The following is a 22,087-nucleotide window of genomic DNA, read 5'->3' as shown; positions in this document are numbered from 1 at the left end:
ATCAAAGGATATGTACAATGGGATTCTAGGACTGGAAGAGACCTTAGAGTTGGTTTGATTGAACTTCATCACCTTACAAATGAGGAAAATGAAATGTGGTATCTTTCCTCTAAGAACTCATACTCTTATTGGTGACACAAGACAGACATAAGAAATCAGTTAATGTAAAGTATTAAATCACAATCTTTACTTAAACATTATTGTTTTGCCTCCCCAGTCAAAGTGTTCTCTCCTTCAGGCCAGGAACTATGTTTTATGTCTTCAAATGTCTCACAAAGCTCTGCAAAGTGATAAGCCATAATGGAAAACTCAATAAACATTTTATCATTATTAAAGTCACATCTAGACCTATTATTGTTAAAATAATTAACAAAAAAATTAGTTATTTCTCCACTTTGGGACATGGCCCCCTAAAATAAAAATTGTTAGGAAGGACCTTGGAAATCATCCAGTCCTATTTTCCACATAAAGCAGGAGCCCTCTCTTCCTGCTTAAGGATTATCCAGTCTTAGTTTGAGCATCTCCAGACTATCAAAATAATCTAATTCATATTTAGATACCTCTATTGTTCTAAAGTTATTTCTTACAATGAGCTGAAATCTGCCTTCTTATAACTTCCACCCATTGTTTCAACCCTCTGAGACCAAGGAAATTAAAATTAAATATTTCTTCTACATGATGGCTCTTCAAGTATTTGAAGATACCTATCCTTCTTTTCCCTGCATCTTTCTCTTCCCAAGTCTAAACATTCCCATTCCCAATTCCTTTAAACTGTTACTCATTTAAAATTCTTTTCAGATCTCTCCCTATCCTGGTTGCCCTCCCTTGGATTCAAGTGAATTCAATTTAATAAGCATGTATTAAATAACAATTATATGATAGCTACTAAGATAGAGAGAAAATTAGACATTGGTCTCAAGGAGCTTACATGCTACAAGTGCACACAAAATAAATACCAAGTAATTTTAGGGACAGATGGTAGAGAACATTAATCACTTGGGGAATCAGGAAAAGTTTTGTATAGGAAGTATCACTTAAACCGAACAAAATATTCCAGTTGTGGTATGGTCAGTGATCCAGGATGTTGTCCTGTAATCTGAACATTATATTGCCGGAGATTTTTTTTTAAGTGGTCCCTCTCATTATTACCTCGTGAATGACTGCTAAGTCAGATTTTCCCCATTTGAGCCTTCCATAGCTAATTTTTGGAATATAAATGTAGGATGTTTATAATTATCCCTATTAAATTTTATATTGTTGGTTTTGGCCTAGCATTTTATCATCTGTGGTATTATTTTACCCTCCCAACTCTGTGCTATCAGCAGACATAAGAAGGACTCTTTCCCCTCCCTCTACATCTTCATCTATATTTCTTATAGTTTTTTAAAAAAATATTTTCTAAAAAAGTTTCAGATTCCAAATTCTATCCCTCCTTCACTTTCTGCCCCCCCCAAGCAGTGATATAAATTATACATGTGAATCATGTAAACATTTGCACATTAGTCATTTTGATAAAGAAGATCAAATTTTTAAAAAATGTAGAAAAGAAAGAGAAAAATAACATGGTTCAGTATTCAAGCAATATTAATTCTCTGGAGGTGGATAGTATGCTTCATTATTAGTCTTTTGGGATTTTCTTGGATCATTGTATTTCTGAGAATAACTAAGTCATTCCCAGTTCTTCATTGTACAATATTGCTGTTACTGTGCTGTGTTACTGGTTATTTTTATTTTTATTTTTTTTTAGGTTTTTGCAAGGCAATGGGGTTAAGTGGCTTGCCCAAGGCCACACAGCTAGGTCATTCTTAAGTGTCTGAGGTCGGATTTGAACCCAGGTACTCCTGACTCCAGGGCCGGTGCTTTATCCACTGCACCACCTAGCCGCCCCTACTGTATATTTCTTCGAGTTTTTATTCAATGACTGATTAAAAGGGAAGATTTGCTCAGAAAAAGTCTGCCACAGAGAAAGGAATCCTAGGTGAGAACTGACTTCATATGGCCAGCTTAGACTGGCTATCAATTAAGACTGTTTGTTCCAGGGAAAAGGTGGTTTCAGAGACATAAAGAAGTTGAACAGAAGGTTACCCAACAAATTGGTTCTCAATTAGAGATTCAAAAATGAATACTAATCTGGAATTACAAAGAATGACCTTTAAAAGCTCAATTGAAAATGAGCTATGTAAGAGAGAGTGAAAAAGTGATTTTGCTGCAGATTCTAGAATTATATAAATCACATTAAAGTACAGCTATAAGGAACAATGTAATATTTACTAAATAAATATATTTATTCCAAGTTACTTAGGCAAAATAATATACTGTTTATACACATATATTTTCTATCCCCTTAAATGTAAACTCCTTGAGGGCAGGGACTGTTTTTGCTTTTTCTCTGTATCCACAGCACAGCATTTAGTACAGTATTTGGCAAATAAATGTTTGTTAATGGATTGATAATATGGATGTTACTTTCTTTGACCTTTGTTTTGATTAGGTATTGTGTACAGCATCTGAGTCAGAGCCTCTCTTCTGAAAAACTATTCCCCATTCAAAGCACTATATGGAAGTGCACATAATCAAAAGCACATAGTTCAAGAGCCCCCACTGATATGTCATTTTGAATTAATTTTCTCTTCTGGTTGACTAGCTAAAACAGAGCCATTTAATGAAATAGCATGGCAAGGAAAGTAGCAAAATAAAATCTCCTGGTAAATCTGAGCTATATGCATAATTATCACATATGCATGAATAAATGTGGACAAAACACATGTATGAAAGGGCACCTCAAACCTCTGATGAAGCAGGGATGCTAAATCATTTAGTCATGTCATAGGACTGTGATCTCAGTCTGCTTTCTGATGGGTTTACTCCTGGATGTCACACTCTGCTGCTCCACTATTGGGTGGCACATTATTGTTGCTGTGGGTTATATCCTTTCCCCTGTTTCTATGGTTCTCCTTTAGGTACAATCACTTTATTAGTCTTGTGGTTCTGCTTGGTAATATTCCCAGCTCCCTGCTCTCAACTTTTAGGCTTTATTTTTTCCAGATTTTCTATTAACCATCTCAGTTTCTGACTTCTAGGATGTAGGGCACAGCTCTTTAAACAAATATCAAGTTAAAATTTTATTTTCTTTTAACTCCTGTAACTGGAAAAAAAGCCCCCAGCTGATTTAAACTGGTTTTAAAATTCCCCAAATACTCACTGGTTTGGTATGCAAATGAATTAGAACTACAAAAAAATTAAATAAAGGAGTCAGGGTCACAGTTGTTCATTTTTCTGACCTGTTTTCCTCCCTTTACTATATATATATATATATATATATATATATATATATATATATATACATATATATTAATATATATATTAATGTATATCTATCTATCAATATATATATATATATCAGCAACATTCTTTGGTGTTATATTTTGACTAGTGAGAAACCTTGCTGTCTCTCTATATTTGATTTATTGATTTCCTTGAATTATAGAATTTGAAGTTGAAAGGGGTCTCAGAGACCATTAAGTTCACTTAACTTTCAGGTCTTCTGTAAGTCTAAAAAACTATCCAGATTTCTGGGGAAGGTAAAAACTTATTTGAGAGAGGGAGAAGGGTTACCTTTAGCTCTTTAAAACTGCTTCTGAGTTCTTGGTAATTTCTGCATTCTTTTTGTGAAGTGAGATAAATGTTCTTCTGTATCCAATATATAATAATAGGTAGCATTGGTACAATGCTTTAAGGTTTCTGAAGTGATTTACAAATGCTAAATCATAATATATTTTGTTGGAGAGTTTGCTCAGAAGTTTATGAGCCCCTTTATATATATTAATAGAGATCTGTAAAAACAACCACCAAAACAAAACAGCAAAAAGTCAAAAGTTTGAAGTGCCTAAGTGAGGCATGAGACAAAGCATGGTTTTGGGGGAAACTCCCCAGATCAGACATAACCTTCTAAACCCAAAATTTGAATTTACACATACAAGCAGTTAAAACACCATTATATAAGGAAACGTCTGGTAGTGGGCCTAATGATCAACCTAATGAAGTTTGGATAGACCTTCACTAGAAGGATGGTCAAAGGATGATGATAAGTATTTTAGCCACATCAACTTATGAAGACCCTCCACTAGGGATTAGAATTGTGATTTGTGACAGGGGAGGGAGAACTCACACTAATGAAATCAGATACTCAAATATTTAAATTTGAAGAAATTTGAATTAGGTGTTTGCTTAGAGTTTCTTAATTTTATTCTTAAGGATCTTTCCTAATGTTCAAGGTCTACCAGCTCTCTATCCTAATTAGTGCAACAATGAATCCTTTTGCATAGATCCTAATTCACACTATTCAAAGTTATAATGGCATGATATTTTCATCGGTTCTATCCCAATAGGAATATTTAGTGTGAACTTAGATAAGGCAACCACTCAGGGGAATATATAATTTGAACTAATTGGGACCTAGCTGTGGCCATGCCAACAAACACATGGTCACTATGAAACTAAGGAAGAAAAAAAATCTAAACTCACAAAAAATGTGAAAAGAACATGTAATACCTGATGAAAGGACTGAGAATATGGCATGAATATATCCTTGGCCTCTTATTCTTCCTGTTCTGATAAGTGCCTACTCTAGTCATCTTCACCATATGCCTTCTTTGTTCCTAATCCAAAGACTCTGAAGCTACTGGAAAAAGTCATGACTGTCTCCTTGTTTTCGTTTCTCTGTTGATTACTTATTCCCTCTCTTTCCTCTCATCTCAGTCTTTACCACTATACTTGTTCTTCAACCTCATGTCTTCCTTATCCTAAAAAAAATAAACATAATAATTTTCCTTTCCTTTATCTTTTCTTGAAACTATGGTCTTTTCTCTCCTTTTTATTTTCTGCTCTGTCATCTACTACCTGTGTGACACTGGACAATTAAATCACCTCTTTGGGTCTTTTCCCCTTACTTTATAAAGGAGGTATCAGAAGTACTCAATAGCCTCCAAAGATCCTTCAAGCTTTAAGTCTATTATCCTTTAAGATTTGGAGAATTAGAGTAGACGAGAGGCATATTTTAAGTATGAATGAAGAGGTTTCTAACCTGAATGTTTTGGTAGCTTGGTGGAAGATGGAGTGGAGAAGAAAGAAACTAGAAGTAGGAACACTATTATGATGCCCAGGTGAGAGATGATGGAATATCTCTATTAGGTTGATCATCATTTGTGTAGAGAGAAGACAACAAGTCTAGCATGTTGTGTAGGTAGAATTTTAAGACTGGAACTACTTGGGGCGGGGAGAGAGATAGAGAGACAGAGAGAGAGACAGAGAGACAGAGAGACAGAGACAGACAGAGAGACAGAGACAGACAGACAGAGGGACAGACAGAGGAGAGAGACAGATACAGAGACACAGAGACAGAGAGAGATAGAGAGACAGAGAATCAAAGAGAGACAGAGAATCAGAGAGAGAGACATATATAGAGAGAAGCAGAGATAGAGACAGAGACAGAGACAGACATAGACACAGAGGCAGAGACAGAGAGAGACAGGGAGAGAGAAGAGTTAAAGTCAACTGAGAGGTTATGAAAGTTTGTATTTGGGAAGATGATGGTGTCCAACAAAAATAGGGAAATTTATAAGAGGTTTTGTTTTGTAAGAGGTTTAGGAGGCATGGCAATGTTTTCAATTTAACTTGAGTTTGAGATGACAATGGGATATCCAACTAAAGATGTCTATCAGGCAGCTAGTGATGTGGGGCTGTGGCTCAGAAAGGATGTTAGGGTTGATGAATACATTTGGGGACAATTTGCATAGAGATTAATGATAATGGAACCCTTGGGAATGGATGAAATCAGTAATGGGGAGAAAGAAGAGGAGGAAGAAGAGAGCACTGAAGAGAGAACTTTGGAATGAGCTCATCTTTTAGGGATCAAAGAAGAGCAATGATCCAGCAAAGAAAACTGACAAGGAGTGGGAGTTTTACTAGAGTCAGGGCAAGAAAATGAATTTTGACTTCAGATTTGCAGGAAATGTTAGCTGAGAACCTCTAGGCTTCCACTGAGTTTGATTTCTGCTTACCCAAGTCTTTAATGCTGTTTGAGCTTTTGGGTTTCTTCTATGGTGGATTGTGTATAGCCAAAGTAGAAGAGGTGGCAAAATAAATAAGAAAGGGCAGGGGAAAGGGAGAAATCAGGTGAGGGCTGGCGGTTTGTATGATTTTTAGGTCCAGAAGCATTGAAAAGATCATCAGAAGAAGTGTTAAATATGGAAGGTGGGAGGAAGTAAATGATTAGGTAGCAGGAGGAGATGATCACAAAGGGAGAGGAAAGGGAAAGAGATCTCTATTCTTATTAAGTTCCACCATCTGGGCAGAATGGGGTTGGTGGGAAGGGGGAAGAGGGGGGGAAATTGAGGAGAGTTGCCTGTATAAATTCAGGCTTCTGCCATCTGATCCAGTAATTGGGCTATTATTACTTTGCTCTGCCTCTCAACTCTCTGGTTATCTTTCTCTCACTTATCTGGCCAGATGCCTCCCTCCAGATGTCTCCATTCTCAGTTTTCCTGCAGATCTAGGACCCAGGATTTCTCTCTTGAGCTCCAGGTGGGGAAAGCATGTCAAGCCTGGATATGGGAAATCCCAGTGAGAGACCACATTCTTAGTGAATAGATTTTGCACCAAGTCTGAAGCTAATTTACATATTTTCTCTATCATAGGCATTTTTCTAAGATTGTATTTTCCCATGTGATTGAAAGCAAACTAAGCAGAGAGTCTCTTAGTACAACCACTTAGTTCTACCTATTCATCTATTTAAACGTTGATGCAGTGGTTGTGGCTGATCATTTAGATGCCTGGTGGGGGTATTATGTATAAGCATCCAATAGCTTTTATTGGATGAAAGATGGATGACAAATATCAAAGATGGGGACTTGGAAGGATTTCTCCATAACAGCTTGTCAAACAACCTCTCTTCCATCATTCAGAATGTTCTCAGAATTTCACCTTTCCTCAAGCTCTCCCTGACAAAAATAACAAAATACGGGGTACTGTTTTTCACTCCCCTCCTCTCATTTAATCATGTCAGATAGTGTTGGGTGTTGCTTGAGGTAAAAGAAAAATCCCTCTTTGCTTCTTTAATTGATGTATCCTGGGACCACTAGCTAATTAAGAATTCACTCTCCAATCATTAAAAAAAAAACAAAACCAAATACATTTCTCACTCACCCCAACTCTTCTTACCCTTTCCAGGAGATTATTCTTTTAATTCTTTTCATTACCCATGGCTTGAGGGGAAAACAGACAACTCCGCATTTTCCCCCTCTTTATCATTATGATGGGAATGCTATCTATATCACAGTACAGATGTATCATAGTACAGATGTTCTTCAACTTTCCCCTAATGGTTCCATTCAAAAAACCCCACTTTGAGAAAATTTGCATAACTTGAATATTACATTTATGCTCTTATAGAAGGAAATAATTAGTCTGTGTTTGTTACTGACTGATCACTAATCTACTAAGGGTGCAAATGAAAGTAGCAACTACAAATTAAATATTATTAGAGGTGGTGTAGGTCTCCTTCATGTAGGATTTTGGAGTACTGAAGGAAAAATATAGATGTGTTAAAAAGATATGATTATCTCAAAAGAAATATTTTTCACATTCTACTTTATACTATGTTTTATGTACAACATCTTCTGTTTCTGGACCATGCTTGCAATATACTTCCTCCTCTCCTTCCTTTCTTGGGCCCTCTGGTTCCTCTCAAGTGCCATTTTATAATCCTTTAAGCCTTTCCTAACTAACTTCTCCCCTCCCATCTTAGTGATCTCCCTGTTCCTTCAAATAACTTTAAGTTTCATTTTATGCATTTAGTATCTAGTTTTATTAGCTACACCCCTCTTCCATGGGGTTGAAGCATGTACAGGGGCCACACCTCAGCAAACCATCCTTGGAAGACTAACTGACTCATTCTGATGGGCCACAAACCTGTGGGTGATTTAGGAGCCCATCTACCCCATGCACATGAAGACTTCCCTGGTAGAATGGTAGATGAGAAAAATTTATTCCAATGGTCACGAAGGCAGCTAAAACAGACACGGTGGAGTTCTTCTAGACAGACACTGTCTTCAGAAATTGAGGACACCAAGGTCATCCACTGGCCATTGTTGGTCATTCTGATTTTTGTCTTCCACCAGACTTCAATGACTCTAGGAGAGTGAGGATGATGACTTTGTGCAACTCTGCCTCACTGAAATCCAATCCATACATGAGTTAAGACACCACCTTGTAATGTCATCAGACCTCCTTGAAAATGGACAAAGAGGGGCGGCTAGGTGGTGCAGTGGATAAAGCACCAGCCCTGCAAAAAAAAAAAAACCAACTTAAAAAAAGAATGAAAATGGACAAAGAACAGCAATTAATTTCCAAAATTGGAGATTTTTAGTATATATAGGGCAGAGAATCTATTATTTATTTATTTTTTAGGTTTTTGCAAGAAAATGGGGTTAAGTGGCTTGCCCAAGGTCACAAAGCTAGGCCATTATTAAGTGTCTGAGGTCAGATTTGAACTCAGGTATTCCTGACTCCAGGATCGGTGCTCTATCTACTGCGCCACCTAGCCACCTCATGAACCTATTATTTAAAAAGCAAATAACACAACTAAATTAAACAACAGACTAAGCAACTATCTACAGGTCTCTAGCTCTTCAGAGTCATTTACTAAATTCTTCACTGCCATCTACCAAGGTACAGTAGTTAGAAAGCCTCTTCTTGATTAGGGCAGTCTATAACTAAGGTTAAAAGCATTAACTATCCCCAGCTAGGGCAACCAACAAAAGCCAACAGAAAGTCACCAGGCCAAGATTAAGACCGTTCTCCTTAAAACTTATCTGATGCTGATTGTTTTAGAGGCTCAAGGTTCAATAAAGAATTCCTTTTAAAGTTTAGTTAGGTTCTTTTTTTTTTTTGTAACTCCATGGCCTGAAATTCTATTTCCAGCCCTCTCAGTCTTTGGCACTAAGATGATCCCTCTCTCTCAGGAATACCTAAAGTTAAGATGAAACTGTCAAGAAAATGGAGCTAGAACCAAACTAAGTTGAAATAGGCCAGTTCTGGGTCTATATCGCTGCTCTTATTTTGAATACTTCTACATCCTGCTAACACAAAATCACTGTTATCCTACATATATCTTATGAGATTTATTATATGATGCTGAATATGTAAATATTGGATAGTCCAAAACTTGGGACCCAATTGTATTCACCACTGAGCACTTTAAAAAGCATCATTTATTTAGAGAAAAAGAATGGAATTTTTTAAGGAAAACAATAAAGGCACATTAGGGGAAAGATTAGACTTGTGTTTTTTTATATGTATGCATGTATGTATATACTCTTGGAGAATTACCTAGGTCAGTGGGAGGTTAGAGTTGCAAGTAGAAATCTTATAATTCAATTCATTATTTTACCTATAAGGAAACTGAGGACCAAGAAAGCAGAAGGGACTTGCTTCAGATAGGGTCACGTTGGAGAAAGACACTTTTTCTCATCTGAATTCTGAAAGGTGTCTGCCACCATATGTACACAGCTGCCTTGGAGGTGAACAAGAGCCAGGCACAGCTGCATATCATCTGGAAGATTGGCATGGCCTTGACTAGCCCAGTGCACTCCAGCTTGAAGGGCTGCAGATGTACTTTGTTTATTGAGTTTGACAAATGGTGAGAACTTTTTGCTGACCCTATCTTTGACCTTGCACTGTTGATTTGGCCAGCTCCCTCAGGTTTCTGGTTGCAATGGCTATACTGTATGCAAGAGAGGGACACATTTCTGAGTCACTGACCCTTCCCATACTCTTTGATTGAGAACTTTGTCTTTGATCTCTTCTGCTACATATATAGCTTGTCTTGTTGCCTTTCTACTCTTCATGTACTCAAGCTGTCTTACTACTGATTTCATTTTCTAACTCAATCTCAGGTCTTATGGTGCTGGATCCTATACCTCGTCTACTATATAAAAGTCTAGCTGGTGTGCTGAAAGAACGCTTTCTGAAGAAAAGATCTGAGTGTCTTATTAGACTTAAAATTCGATGTGGGTCAAGAGTGTGACAAGACTGTCAAAAATGACTAAGGTGAATTCAGAAAGAACCAATGTTCAGAATGTAAGATAGACTTGCTGCCTCTCCAGTATCTTTGTCAAAAAACTCCCAAATGGGATCATGAAAAATCATATATGATTGAAATCACTGAACATGCTGATAAACTCAGATTGAAAGAAGTATAGATTTAGGTGGTCAGGGTAGAAAAAAAGATAGAAACCATGCCATAAGAAAATTGGTTGGAGAAATTGAAAATGTTAAGCCCAGAAAAGCGAAGTCTTGAGTCTACAGGACAGCTGTTTTTTCTAGTATTTAAAGGGCTATTGCCCAGAAGGATTAAATCTTGTTCTGCTTGGCTCCAGAAAGCTGAGTGAATAGCAATAGATGAAAATTTCAGAGAGACAGATTTTGGCTCAAATAAAAGAAATACTTTCTCATAATTAGACCTGTCCAGAAGTAGAAAAGACTAGGGAGATAGTAGTTTCTCTATCACTTGAAATCTTCAAGCAAAGTTTATATGACCATTAATCAGGGATTTTATAAAGGAGATTCCTGGAAAGGTACAAGCTATATTAATTGACCTCTGACATCCTTTTAAATGCTGAGATTCTTTTTTTTTAAACACATATAATTTTCCAATGACTTCCCTCCTCCCCCTTCCCCACTGAATCCCCCCTGCCCCTTGCAACAAGGAAGCACTATTAAGCAAAACAAACCAACACAGTGGCCAGATCTACCCATCCTGCACTGGTATTCCACCACATCTCTGCTGTGAGTCTGCTGTTTTACTATCAGCACCCTTGAGTACTAATTGACCATTACCTCGATCAGAGTTCTAATGCCTTTCAGTGTTGTTTTCCTTTACATTATTGTCAGTGAATAAAATATTCTCATTTTCCTCCCTCTGGGACCAAGATTAGGTCTTATAATTCACATGAGTGTGGTTGCCTTTTAGCATCTTTGTGAACATTGCTATAGTTGTGGTGTGATATAATCTCTTGATTCTGCCTGTTGCATTCTTAGTCAGTTTATGCAAGTCTAAATTTTGAAAGATAAGTAGTGAGCCAGTAGTGAGACTGAAAGTGCTTGCCTTGCAACTGATGTGAATAAATGACTCCCAAAGACAGGCTGGAAGACATTTGTTGTCTTCATTCAACAGTTTGGGTTTTGTATGGGCAAGAAGGAGTGGGAGATAATGTGGTTGATCTGAGATAAATGATGGCCCTCCCAGGCAATTTTTTTGCTATAGGTATGCCCAGTCTGGACTTGTACTGTGAGGATTACAACTGAAGACACAGGAGCCTGAAAATAGATGTAAGGCAAAGGGAGACAGAAGATTATAGGTTCTAGCCAAGCAATCTATGGTCCTGCTGAGCAGGGGTCCAGCCTCAGAGAAGTGATAGGGAAAGGGTAGAGCAGCACGATTTGAAATTTATACAGACCTTGGTGAAACTGTTGCTCCACCTACATTATCCCCATAATCTTTCAAGCCAGACAGGCTATTAGATGCTGCATAATCACTTTTCTGACCTGGGGACAATGATTAGACAGATCTCCAAGTGGGTTCCTAAATTGTCTGGGGAAGACAAAGGACAAAAAGAACATTTCTGGTCTACTGAGAGTAATGTCATGCCAAGGAAATTAGAAATGGTTTGCTTAGGATGTTCCTGTAGCTCCAGACAGGTCTAGATCGGGTCAGAAGGAGGAGGGAGAAGAAGAAGAAGAGAAGGTAACAAGATTTTTAAAGTAAAATGCTAAGCATTTAACAAATAGATGACTTGAATCGTTGGAGATAGATGCTATTGTTATTCTCATTTTAGACTTGGGAAAACTAAGGAGGCCGAAGTTAAGTGGCTTTTCCAAGCTATTAAGTATCAGCGGTTAGATTTTGAACTCAGGTCTTCCTAACTCCAGACTCAGGATTCTATCCACTGTGCTGCCTAGTTGCCTAGAAAAGGTTTACTTTCATCATAATCCACTGGGCTCAGTCACAATGATGATGAGGATGAGGAGGAAGTAGAAAAAAATAGGAAGTAAAGGAAGAGGTAAATGAAGAAATAATAAAGGAAATAAAAGAGGAAATAAAGTAAGAAGTATAAGAAGAAGAAATAAAATATGAAGTAAAAGAAGAAATAAAGTAAGAAAGAAAAGAAGTAAAGGAATAATCAAAAGAAGAAATAAAGGAAATAGAAGAAGGTGGTGATGACAATGGTGATATTTTATATTCTTCTAAAACTTGTTGATTGCAGATCGATCAAATAGCAAGGATTTATTAGGTGCCTACTTTAATTTAGGTTCTGGGGATACAAGAGTGACGAATGACATGATTCCTGATTGCAAAGAGCTTAACACTTTGCACACATTATTTTATTTGATACTTATAGCAATTCTTTACTCTTACATAGGAAATTGAGGATCAGTGAGGTCATGTACTCATCAGGGATTATACACCTGATGTAGTAAAGGCAGGATTTGAACCTAGATCTTCCTGACTCCACATTTAGCATCCTATTCACCATGCCTACTGCTTCCCTAAGTGTAAGGTGCTTTACAGATATGTTAAAATTGGAGAGAGGCTACTTAATTTGCCTAGGGATAGAGGTACTTGGGACTAGGAGGAATATCTAACCCAAGCCCCTCTATTTCTAGTTGAGGAAATTAGGGCCACACAAATGAAAAGATTTTTCAAAATACAAGCTCTTTCTACTTTGGAGTTCTTTGGTTCTTTGGAGATGAGTGCCATTTCCATACTGAGCCATACAGGAAACCTCAGCCCTGGGTTATGCTTTGGTAAGCATACTTTAATTTAGCTTTATATGAAAAGTTGCTAAAGATATACATTAAAATTTGATACTAAGAATATGAAAAATTTTACATTAAAGTGATAACTATTTTGCATACAAACATGGAGACTGTAGAAGAGCTAAGCTAACTCATATTGCATTTTCTGGTACTTATCTGGTCTATGTTAATATATGTTCATTTAAAAAGAAATAATTTCCCCCTTGATTTTGTGTTCATGTTGCCTTTGTAATTGAGCTTGATTACTCTGCTGATGATAGCATTCCTGAAGAGAGTGCAGCTACTCTTGAAGAGAAAATACAGGTCATAAAATTATTTAAGAAGTTATATGGTTTTTTAAAAAATTAACACCAGGTTAAATCCTTTTTAAAAATCCTTGTTTATGAAAAGATGATATGGTAGATAGCAACTTCCCTATCTTTTTTTTGTTTGTTTTTAGGGTTTGTTCTCATTTCCATAAATATTATCATTAAGACAAAGAGCAAATTAATGATTCATAAAATATTTCTAATTCTACCTTCAAAGGTCCAGGCTGTGTCTTATCTCAGTTCCAGTATTGAGGTCTGAGATTGAGTCAAGTGTAACCAATATGCACAGAAAGAATTGGGTGAGGCTGGCACCTCCTCCCCAAGACTCCTAATATTCAAGGGCAGGAGGGAAGCTAAATCTATCTAATAAGGACCTTGTGTGCTGGGGAGAGATGACAAAGATAGAGAGTAACATCACAGGGACCTGGAGGCAGCAGTAGGATAGAGAGGGACTGGCAAAGATGAGACAGAAATGTTGAACCTCCAGTGGATCTGGAGACTACTTATGCTACAAGTTACTTCATCCATAGGGAAGGAAGGAGCCTATGAGAGTTACTTCCAGACAGGGATGCTGAGCTGTTTGTAGATCATGGAGAGATCTCTTCTGTAGAATGATGCATTCATATGACCCCTGGAAGTGCAGTTGGTGCCAGATGGGAATACTGAATGAACAGTGTTAGAGAACTACAGAACTTATAGGAAGAAGGGTTGGATCCAAGAAGCAATTCGATAGAGTCATAATGGGGGGCAGGGTTCGTGGTGGTGACAACTAATTGACACAAGTGACTTATCCAGGGTCACACAGCGAATAAGTATTTGAGACCTTGCACTTATTGACTCCAGCTCCAACACTCTTTCCACTGAGTTTCCTTGAAATTAGTCAGCAGCAACCGATTTCCTACTCCATCTGGCAAGATGTACCTTCAAGCATTTCAAAAATGTTACTTTATGTACATGATCTGAAAATGAAATGAACCCTAAGTTAGAGAGCAGTTATAATGCTCTTGTTTATCCAGCATCCACAGAAGGTGAGTTATTCTATTCAAAAATTTCTAGATAACTGCTTTGACCCCTTAAATGACAAAATTTTTATTGTATCACTTTGATAAGGTCTTTCTCAAAAGCATTGTTCAAGTTTCAGATGGCACCGAACAAAACTGAACCTCTTCTTCATGACTAGAGATCATCATGGACATTGAATATCAGTATTCTGATGCATAAACATACTCCTAGTGAGATATATGGAACAATTCATTCTAATAATTCAATTCAATTCAATAAAGAAAACACAGGTTCTAAACCTAACTGCAACCCCTACATACTTAAAAACTTAAAGGCAGCTGGGTGATACAGTGGATAGGGCATGAGCCTCAGAGTCAGAAGCACCTAAATTCTCAGATACTTGACACTTAGCTGTGTGACTTTGGGCAAGCCATTTAATCCAGATTGCCTCAACACCCCCCCCCCACCAATCTCATTGATTTTTTGTTGTTATTTTTATGTCACCTTTGCTTTCAAATATATATCCTTCCACTCCCTCCTCAGCAAGTCCTTCCTTATAACAAAGAATTAATAAGAGAAAAAATATTCTAGTAAAACTAATCAACACATCAACCGAGTCTGAAAGTATAGTCAAATCTCTGCCCAGAGTCTGTTTTATCTTAAATTAGAGCAAGTAGTGTCTAAGTGAAGGCCTGAGGGGGTTACTGGAGTAGTGTACTGGTTTAAATAATAACTAATTTCAAAAAGTGCTTAATTTATAAAACCCCGGGAGGAAAGAGGGAAACAAGAATTTATTAAGTGCAAAATGCCAGACACTGTATTAAATATTTTACACCTATGATACATATCCTCACCTCAGAGGTAGTTATTATTCTCTCCATTTTACAATGGAGGAAACTGAGGGACAGAGAGATTAATTAATATGCCAGGATTGCACAACTACTAAATATCTGAGATTGAATTAGAATTTAAGTTTTTCTGACTCCAAGCCCAACGTTCAACCACAATGCCATTCAACTGTTTATAAGATTAGAGTAAGCATGGCTATACCATTTTTCAGATTTGGAAACTGAGACTTTGCCTTAATTAATAGATTAACCTTCAGTTTAGCAGTTAGCCCACCCAGTTCGATCTGGGGTTCAAACTGAGATTTTAGCTCTCCAGTTGAGCGATCTTTCCATTGTACCCAGTGGAGTCTCACAGTTACAAAATGCTTTCAAAAATATTATCTCATTTGAAACTCACAACCAGCTAGTGGGATAGGGCCTTCATGCTGTGTCATCTATTTTTGTTGCTCAGAGGCCCCTTTTTTTTTCTTTTTGCTTACTTCAGGGTTCTTTCCTGTATTCCGAACAGTTAAACTTGCCCAATAAGTGACCTCTGGATACGTGAGGTGTCACTGTAATAAAGATCTATTGTGATATTAAATTTTCCCTTGTTCCTACCTATTGAAGTTGGATAGATTAGGAAGAGAAGAATGTGCTTTCATCTTCCATATCAAAATACACAAACTATATTGACTCATTCTCTCAGGAAGGTTTTATATCCTTATGCCAGTGCAGAAGCTAGGGGAAAAGAAAAGATTTTTCTAACAAGACTCCCTTGGCCTCTCTATTTCAGTGATCCCCAACTGCTGCCATATCTCTGCCATTTATTTTGTGCAACCCCAAACTACTGCCTCACTCAAATCTGATACCCACAGAACCTGTTTGTATATTTTTCTGATTGATGCCATGGTATTGGAAATTTTTGAATGGACTGGAATGAATAAGAATGGGTTTTCTTAGCTCTCCATTCATTCTTTTGTGCCCCCAGGCAACTTGTCCCAGAATCCTAAGGTCTTGACTTGCCTTCTTTCCGTCAGTGCCATAGATTCCTACCCAGAGGGAAAATACGCAAATATCCACAAAAAGTGAATTGAGCTGATGCATTACTCCAGAATCAGTCTACATTCCCTAAAATATTCTTTACAGAACTCTGGTAAAAAGTAAGGGTTCTGGTGAAAACTGAGGGTAGAGAAAGAGGGGAAAAGACTGGTGAGATTACCTGTGTCACATTCTTTCTTCCCAGACACTGGCTGTAAGAGACTTGGCCTAATTAACTATTGCTTAACTAACTTGGGTGGGAGGGCTCTAGACACGCTGCAGGTAAGGTGGCTGCTGGTGCCTTTGGGATTTCTCAATCCTGATATAGTAATTGCAGGACACATTGATAGTAATAATGGTGATGATGATATTTCTATTTGACTTTAAGGTTCACAAAGTGACATCTCTATTGATCTTCCAATGATAAATACATCAAGTATTTCTGCTTTGCAGATAAGGAAACTGAGACACCTACATAAGTGACTTGTCCAGGGTCACACAGCTTGCAAATGTTTGAAGGTTTTTTAATTTTTGCAAGGCAATGGGGTTAAGTGACTTGCCCAAGGTCACACAGCTAGGTAATTATTAAATGTCTGAGATTTGAATTCAGGTCCTCCTGACTCCAGGGCCAGTGCTTTATTCACTTAGCCACCCATCTGCCTACTTGAGGTGGGTTTTGAGACCAGGTTTTCCTAATTCCAAGTTAGTGTTCTTGCTACTAAATCAAACTGCTCATGGTCCCATAGTAAGAGAGAGAGACAGGATCTATACTTGGGTGTTCCCAACTCCAAATTCCTTGTACTTTCTTTTGGAGAAAGGCGAATGGATTTTTGTTTCTTTTCTTTACATTTCTCTTATTTCTTTTTCATATAATTTTACTTTTTAATTTTAATCTTTTATTTTCAGTTCTGAATTCTCCCCCTTTCACCCATTGAGAAGACAAGAAAAGCAAAACCAATACAAATATATATATAGTGATACCAAACAAATCCCTAAATTTTCAATTCTCTCATTTACCAATGACTCATTTCTTTCTATTCAATTCACCATTTTATTTACCTGTATTTTCAAATTTAAAAAAAACTTAATTTTTTTCCAATTACATGCAAAGATAATTTTGAACATTGTTTCTGTAGATTTTGAGTTCCATATTTTCTGCTTCCCTCTCAACCACTCCCCTTCCCAATGACAGCAAGTAATCTCACGTCGGTTATACACGTACAATCATTAACATTTATTAATCATCTCCTTTGTACCAGGCTCTGAGAGATACAAAGGCAAAAAAAAAAAGTCCCTGTTCATTAAATATTTATATTCTATTAGATTTTCACATTCAACTTGAATACATACAAGTAAGTGCAAAATAAATAAAATTTAATTCTAGAATTAGGAGTAATAACAAATAAGATTTTGGACAATTCTCTTGAAAGTAGTGTCATTTGAGCTAAAGATAGGCAGGAAACTAAGGGTTCCAAGGTCAGAGGTTTGGAGAGAAAATATTAAAGGTTTGGGGAATAGTGTTATGTAAAGATAGAGAATTTTGGGGGAAACAATGCAGTTACCACCTAGGATAATCAACCATGTAGTCCGTGTGTGGGGAATAGTGTGTAACCAGATTGGAAAGATAGCTTAATCTAGATTGAGATAGACTTTAAATAAAGGAGACTTTTATAGGAAGCAGGAAGTTACCTTCTTGAATAGGGGAATGAATGACATGGTCAGACTCACATCTCTTCCAGAAGATAGCCCCCCACTTTAGAGAAGAATAATTAAGTAAAAACAAATTGATGTTTTCCTACAGTCGACCTCCTCTCAGCAGAGGCTAGGGCATGCCTTACTGTCAGCCTAAGCATGGATCAAAGTTCTGAAGTCCTTTTCATATCTTTGTGCCCATTTGTAACTGTTCTGGCTCTGCTTATTTTACTTTGTATCAATTCATTTATGTGTTTTAAAGTTTCTTTGAGGATATGCAAAGGCAATTTACAGATGAGGAGATCAAAGCAATCCATAACCGTATGAAAAAATGCTCTAAATCATTGATTATTAGAGAAATGCAAATTAAAGCTTCTCTGAGGTACCACCTCATGCCTCCCAGATTGGCCAATATGACCAGGAAGGATAATGGTCATTGTTGGATGGATTGTGGGAAATCTGGGACACTATTACACTGTTGGTGGAGCTGTAAACTCATCCAACCCTTCTGGAGAGCTATTTGGGACTATGTCCAAAGGGCAACAAAAATGAGCATACCCTTTGACCCAGCAATACCACTACTGGGTCTATACCCTGAAGAGATGATGAAAAAGGCTAAAAACATTACTTGTACAAAAATATTCATAGCAGCCCTGTTTGTAGTGGCAAAGAATTGGAAATCAAGTAAATGTCCTTCAACTGGGGAATGGCTTAACAAACTGTGGTATATGTATGTCATGGAACACTATTGTTCTATTAGAAACCAGGAGGGATGGGAATTCAGGGAAGCCTGAAGGAATTTGCATGAACTGATGCTGAGTAAGATGAGCAGAACCAGAAAAACATTGTACACCCTAACAGCAACATGGGGGTGATAGTCAACCTTGAAGGACTTGCTCATTCCATCAGTGCAACAATAGGGAGCAATTTGGGGCTGTCTGCAAAGCAGAGTGCCATCTGTATCCAGATAAGGAGCTGTGGAGTTTGAACAAAGCTCAAGGACTATTCCCTTTAATTTAGGAAAAAAACAGGTATCTTTTTGTCTGATCTTGTTACCTCTTAGACTTCTCTTCTCTTTAAGGATATGATTTCTCTCTCATCACACCCTATTTGGATCAAGGTACAACATGGAAACAAAGTAAAGACTGACAGATTGCTTTCTGTGGGGGCGTGGGGGAGGGAAGTAAGATGGGGGGAAATTGTAAAACTCAAATAATATCTTTAATAAAAATTAATTAAAAAAAGAAAAAAACTAAAAAAAAGAAAAAAGTTTCTTTGAAATTTTCATATCCCTCCTTATTTATAGGGCACTCATCAAAAAATGCCATCATAGGGTAGTATTATTCTATCACATTCATACACCATACCATGTTTGGCTATTCCTCATTTTATGGATACCCTCTCAGTTTCCAATTCATTGTCATGGCATTGCTGGAGAAAGTTATAAGAATGGGATGCACTGATTCACAAGTTTACTGTTTTTTTCTCGACTGAATTGGCTTCATCTGTTGTTTTTCATTATGTCTGACTCTTCATGACCCCTTTATGGGTTTTCTTGAAAATATACTAGCATACTTTGCAATTTTCTTCTCTTGTAGTTTAAGGCAAACAGAAATTAAGTGACTTGCTCAGGGTTCCACAGCTAGTAAGTGTCTGAGACCAAATTTGAACTCAGGTCTTCCAGGCTCTAGTGTTATTTCTCCACTGAACAACCTTGCTGTCTCCATGATTCTGTTATTAATCTCTTATTGATTCCATATAATTGAATTTTCCAAGGTTGTTTCAAATGTTTTCAACATTCCTCATTACCTCAGCCTTTGTGCTATACTCCTCACACTTAACAGATGACTTCTATTTCTCTTGAGGCAAGGGCAGACTGATGCTTAATTTTTATTCTTCTTCACATCCTCACCTTCTCAGATTTCTCTGTGTCTTCCACTAACCTCTTCTTCCTCTCTTCAAGATAACTTTTTTGTCCTTCCTTTGTCTTGATTCCCATCTTCTCAAGTCTTTTCCATCCTTCAATCATTTATTGAATACCTATTTTTTGCTACTTATACTACCAACAACACACTATCCTGGACTGGGAGGAATAAAAAAATCAGTTTTTGCCTTCATGGAATGGTTGATTTAGGACAGCTGATAGAACATGCATGCAAGTAAGCATAACACAAATCAGAATTGACAAAGGAAAAACTAGGTTCAAATCCCTCCTATGATACAATCTGACTGAATGACCCTGGGCAAATCACTTAATCATTGTACCTCAGGAAACTTTCTAAGTTGATGAGCTGCATTGGTAGAAGGAGCTTATGATCTCAGGGTTCCCTATTCCCAAGAAATCACAGATCTGGCAAAGGACCCCCAAAACTTCCAAACCTTTAAGTATAAGATACTTACCCAATGGCCAACAAGTTGACGTGAATGAGAATATGAATCATGTTGGTATCAACATTCTCAGTATAAATGAAACCAGAAGATATAAGGAAGTTTTAGTTAAATGAAAAGATGGCTCACAAGTTCTCCTTGGAGTAGCAAATATAGAAGTTGGCCTTGTCTGAAGTCCAAAAACAATAAGAAATATTTTATGGGATACTCAATCATTCCTCATTGCAGAACATAAGAGCAACATTAAGAAAGAGACCACCATGAAGATGATTGTAGTTCACATGTCAACATCTATTCTAGAGGATAAGAAGGTAAAGAAATCCAATGGAGAACTCAATAAGACCATTCAAATTAAAGCAATATGTACTTAAGATGGAATTTTCCCACTGGGAGCTGCCTACACCAATGAAATCACAAGTCTGAGAAAAATTTTTTAATACTCAATGACTCCACTGGAAAACTGGGTATAGGGGAAGAATTTGGTGGTCCATATCAAAAAGTGTTTCCAGTCTGGGGCAAAAAGACAGTAATACTGATAATGACAATGATAATATTAGTTCCCATACATAGCACTTTATGGTGTAAAAAGCACTTTCCTCAAATAATCTAGTCATACAGATATCACAAGTGTCATTATCCCCATTTCATAGAGTACAAAACTGAAGTTGAAAGTTTTCATAATTTGATCAAGATCTTTCAGTTAATAGTATATAGCTGAGACTCAAATTCCTGTGATTTCTCTTCCAGATCAAAATATTTTTGATATACTTCAACACTTGAATCCTCCCAATTATGGCTCACAATCAAAAATAATTAAAAGAAACCAGAACTTTGTAGACTATATGAAAACTTCATGCTTATATTTGATGAATGCTTTCTTCAAGATAAAATTTGAGAGTCACTGGTAAGCATGAATAGCATTAAAAAATGAAATTACCTTGAGATATAGGAAGCTTTTGGTTGTTAACATGGAAGCCATTTTTAACTTAGAGATCTGTGAATGGTCAGATTATTGACTTGTTAGAACAAAGGTAATAATATCAAACTTAAAAGAAAAACTAAGAATGAGAAGATATTGCAACCAGAGGTCAGTTTTAACCAATTAAATGAGCTATTGATGTATAATAATGGGAAGTTGATAAAAAAGCAGACACATACATATATGTAATTATACAGCCTTAAAGTCTCTTTTAATAAGACATTTCTTGTACATATATTAAGATTATACAAATTTCCTGGAGAGATGCAACTTTGCTTGGCTATTCTCTCATTATTAATCCAAAATGAGGCATAAGACCGTAAAATTGTATGTTCACTAAAGGTGTTTGTGACTGTCTTAAAGAATGTCCCATTGAGAGTCCAAATAGAAGGGAGTGTTTCTATATGGATAAATGAAATCCTTCAGCTGGATCATTTGCAGATGACATGCTGATTGCATCAAGCATAATAAGCATTACATAACTTCCTAATTGAGATCCACAATAATTCAAAAAGTATTCGATCTAAATATATATATATATGTAAGTATGTATGTGTGTATATATATATATATATATATATATATATATATATATATATATATATATATGTTTGGAACAAATCAAGAGTATAAAGAAGACCTATTATCAATGTTATGATAGTACAGTCCATGGAAGTGACCCATCAAAATATATATCTTTTGGAGAGTGAGCCCAGGTCTGGAGAGGGAGAGAAAAATGAACTGGATTGCATTTGAGAAATTACCTAGTGCTTTTAATGACACCAAGCTGTTCCCTGAAACAAAATCCCATCTTTCTGATATGAACATTTTTCTGCTACATGTCATGGAATGCTACAATCTCCCAAGAATCAAAATGACAAGTTCCCCAAAGGACCATAGAGTTACATTCTGAGTATACTTTACTTTAGCAGTGTATGTTTTAGCATATCACTGATCACAAACACTATCTTCTGTTT

General features: G+C 36.8%; 2 long non-coding RNA genes across 2 annotated transcripts in view; one reads left to right on the top strand and one right to left on the bottom strand.

Annotated features, from left to right (window-relative positions):
* Window positions 1–207: 207 nt before the first annotated feature.
* On the bottom strand, window positions 208–13,845 carry LOC141493688 (uncharacterized). Its single transcript, XR_012470290.1, has 3 exons — window positions 13,741–13,845; window positions 7,969–8,341; window positions 208–280 (listed from the first exon to the last, which is right to left on the bottom strand). It is a non-coding gene; the product is annotated as an uncharacterized LOC141493688 (long non-coding RNA).
* Window positions 13,846–14,004: 159 nt separating this feature from the next.
* The window catches only part of LOC141493687 (uncharacterized), a 67,441-nt gene continuing 59,358 nt past the window's right edge, over window positions 14,005–22,087 (top strand). The window contains exon 1 of the long non-coding RNA XR_012470289.1: window positions 14,005–14,212. This is a non-coding gene — a long non-coding RNA (uncharacterized LOC141493687). The remainder of the gene's footprint in view (window positions 14,213–22,087) is intronic.

This window comes from Macrotis lagotis, chromosome 7 (assembly GCF_037893015.1).
Source record: "Macrotis lagotis isolate mMagLag1 chromosome 7, bilby.v1.9.chrom.fasta, whole genome shotgun sequence".
NCBI classification, from domain to species: Eukaryota; Metazoa; Chordata; class Mammalia; order Peramelemorphia; family Peramelidae; genus Macrotis; species Macrotis lagotis.
Note: the sequence above shows the minus strand (reverse complement) of the source record. Positions and strands in the feature narration are given on the sequence as shown.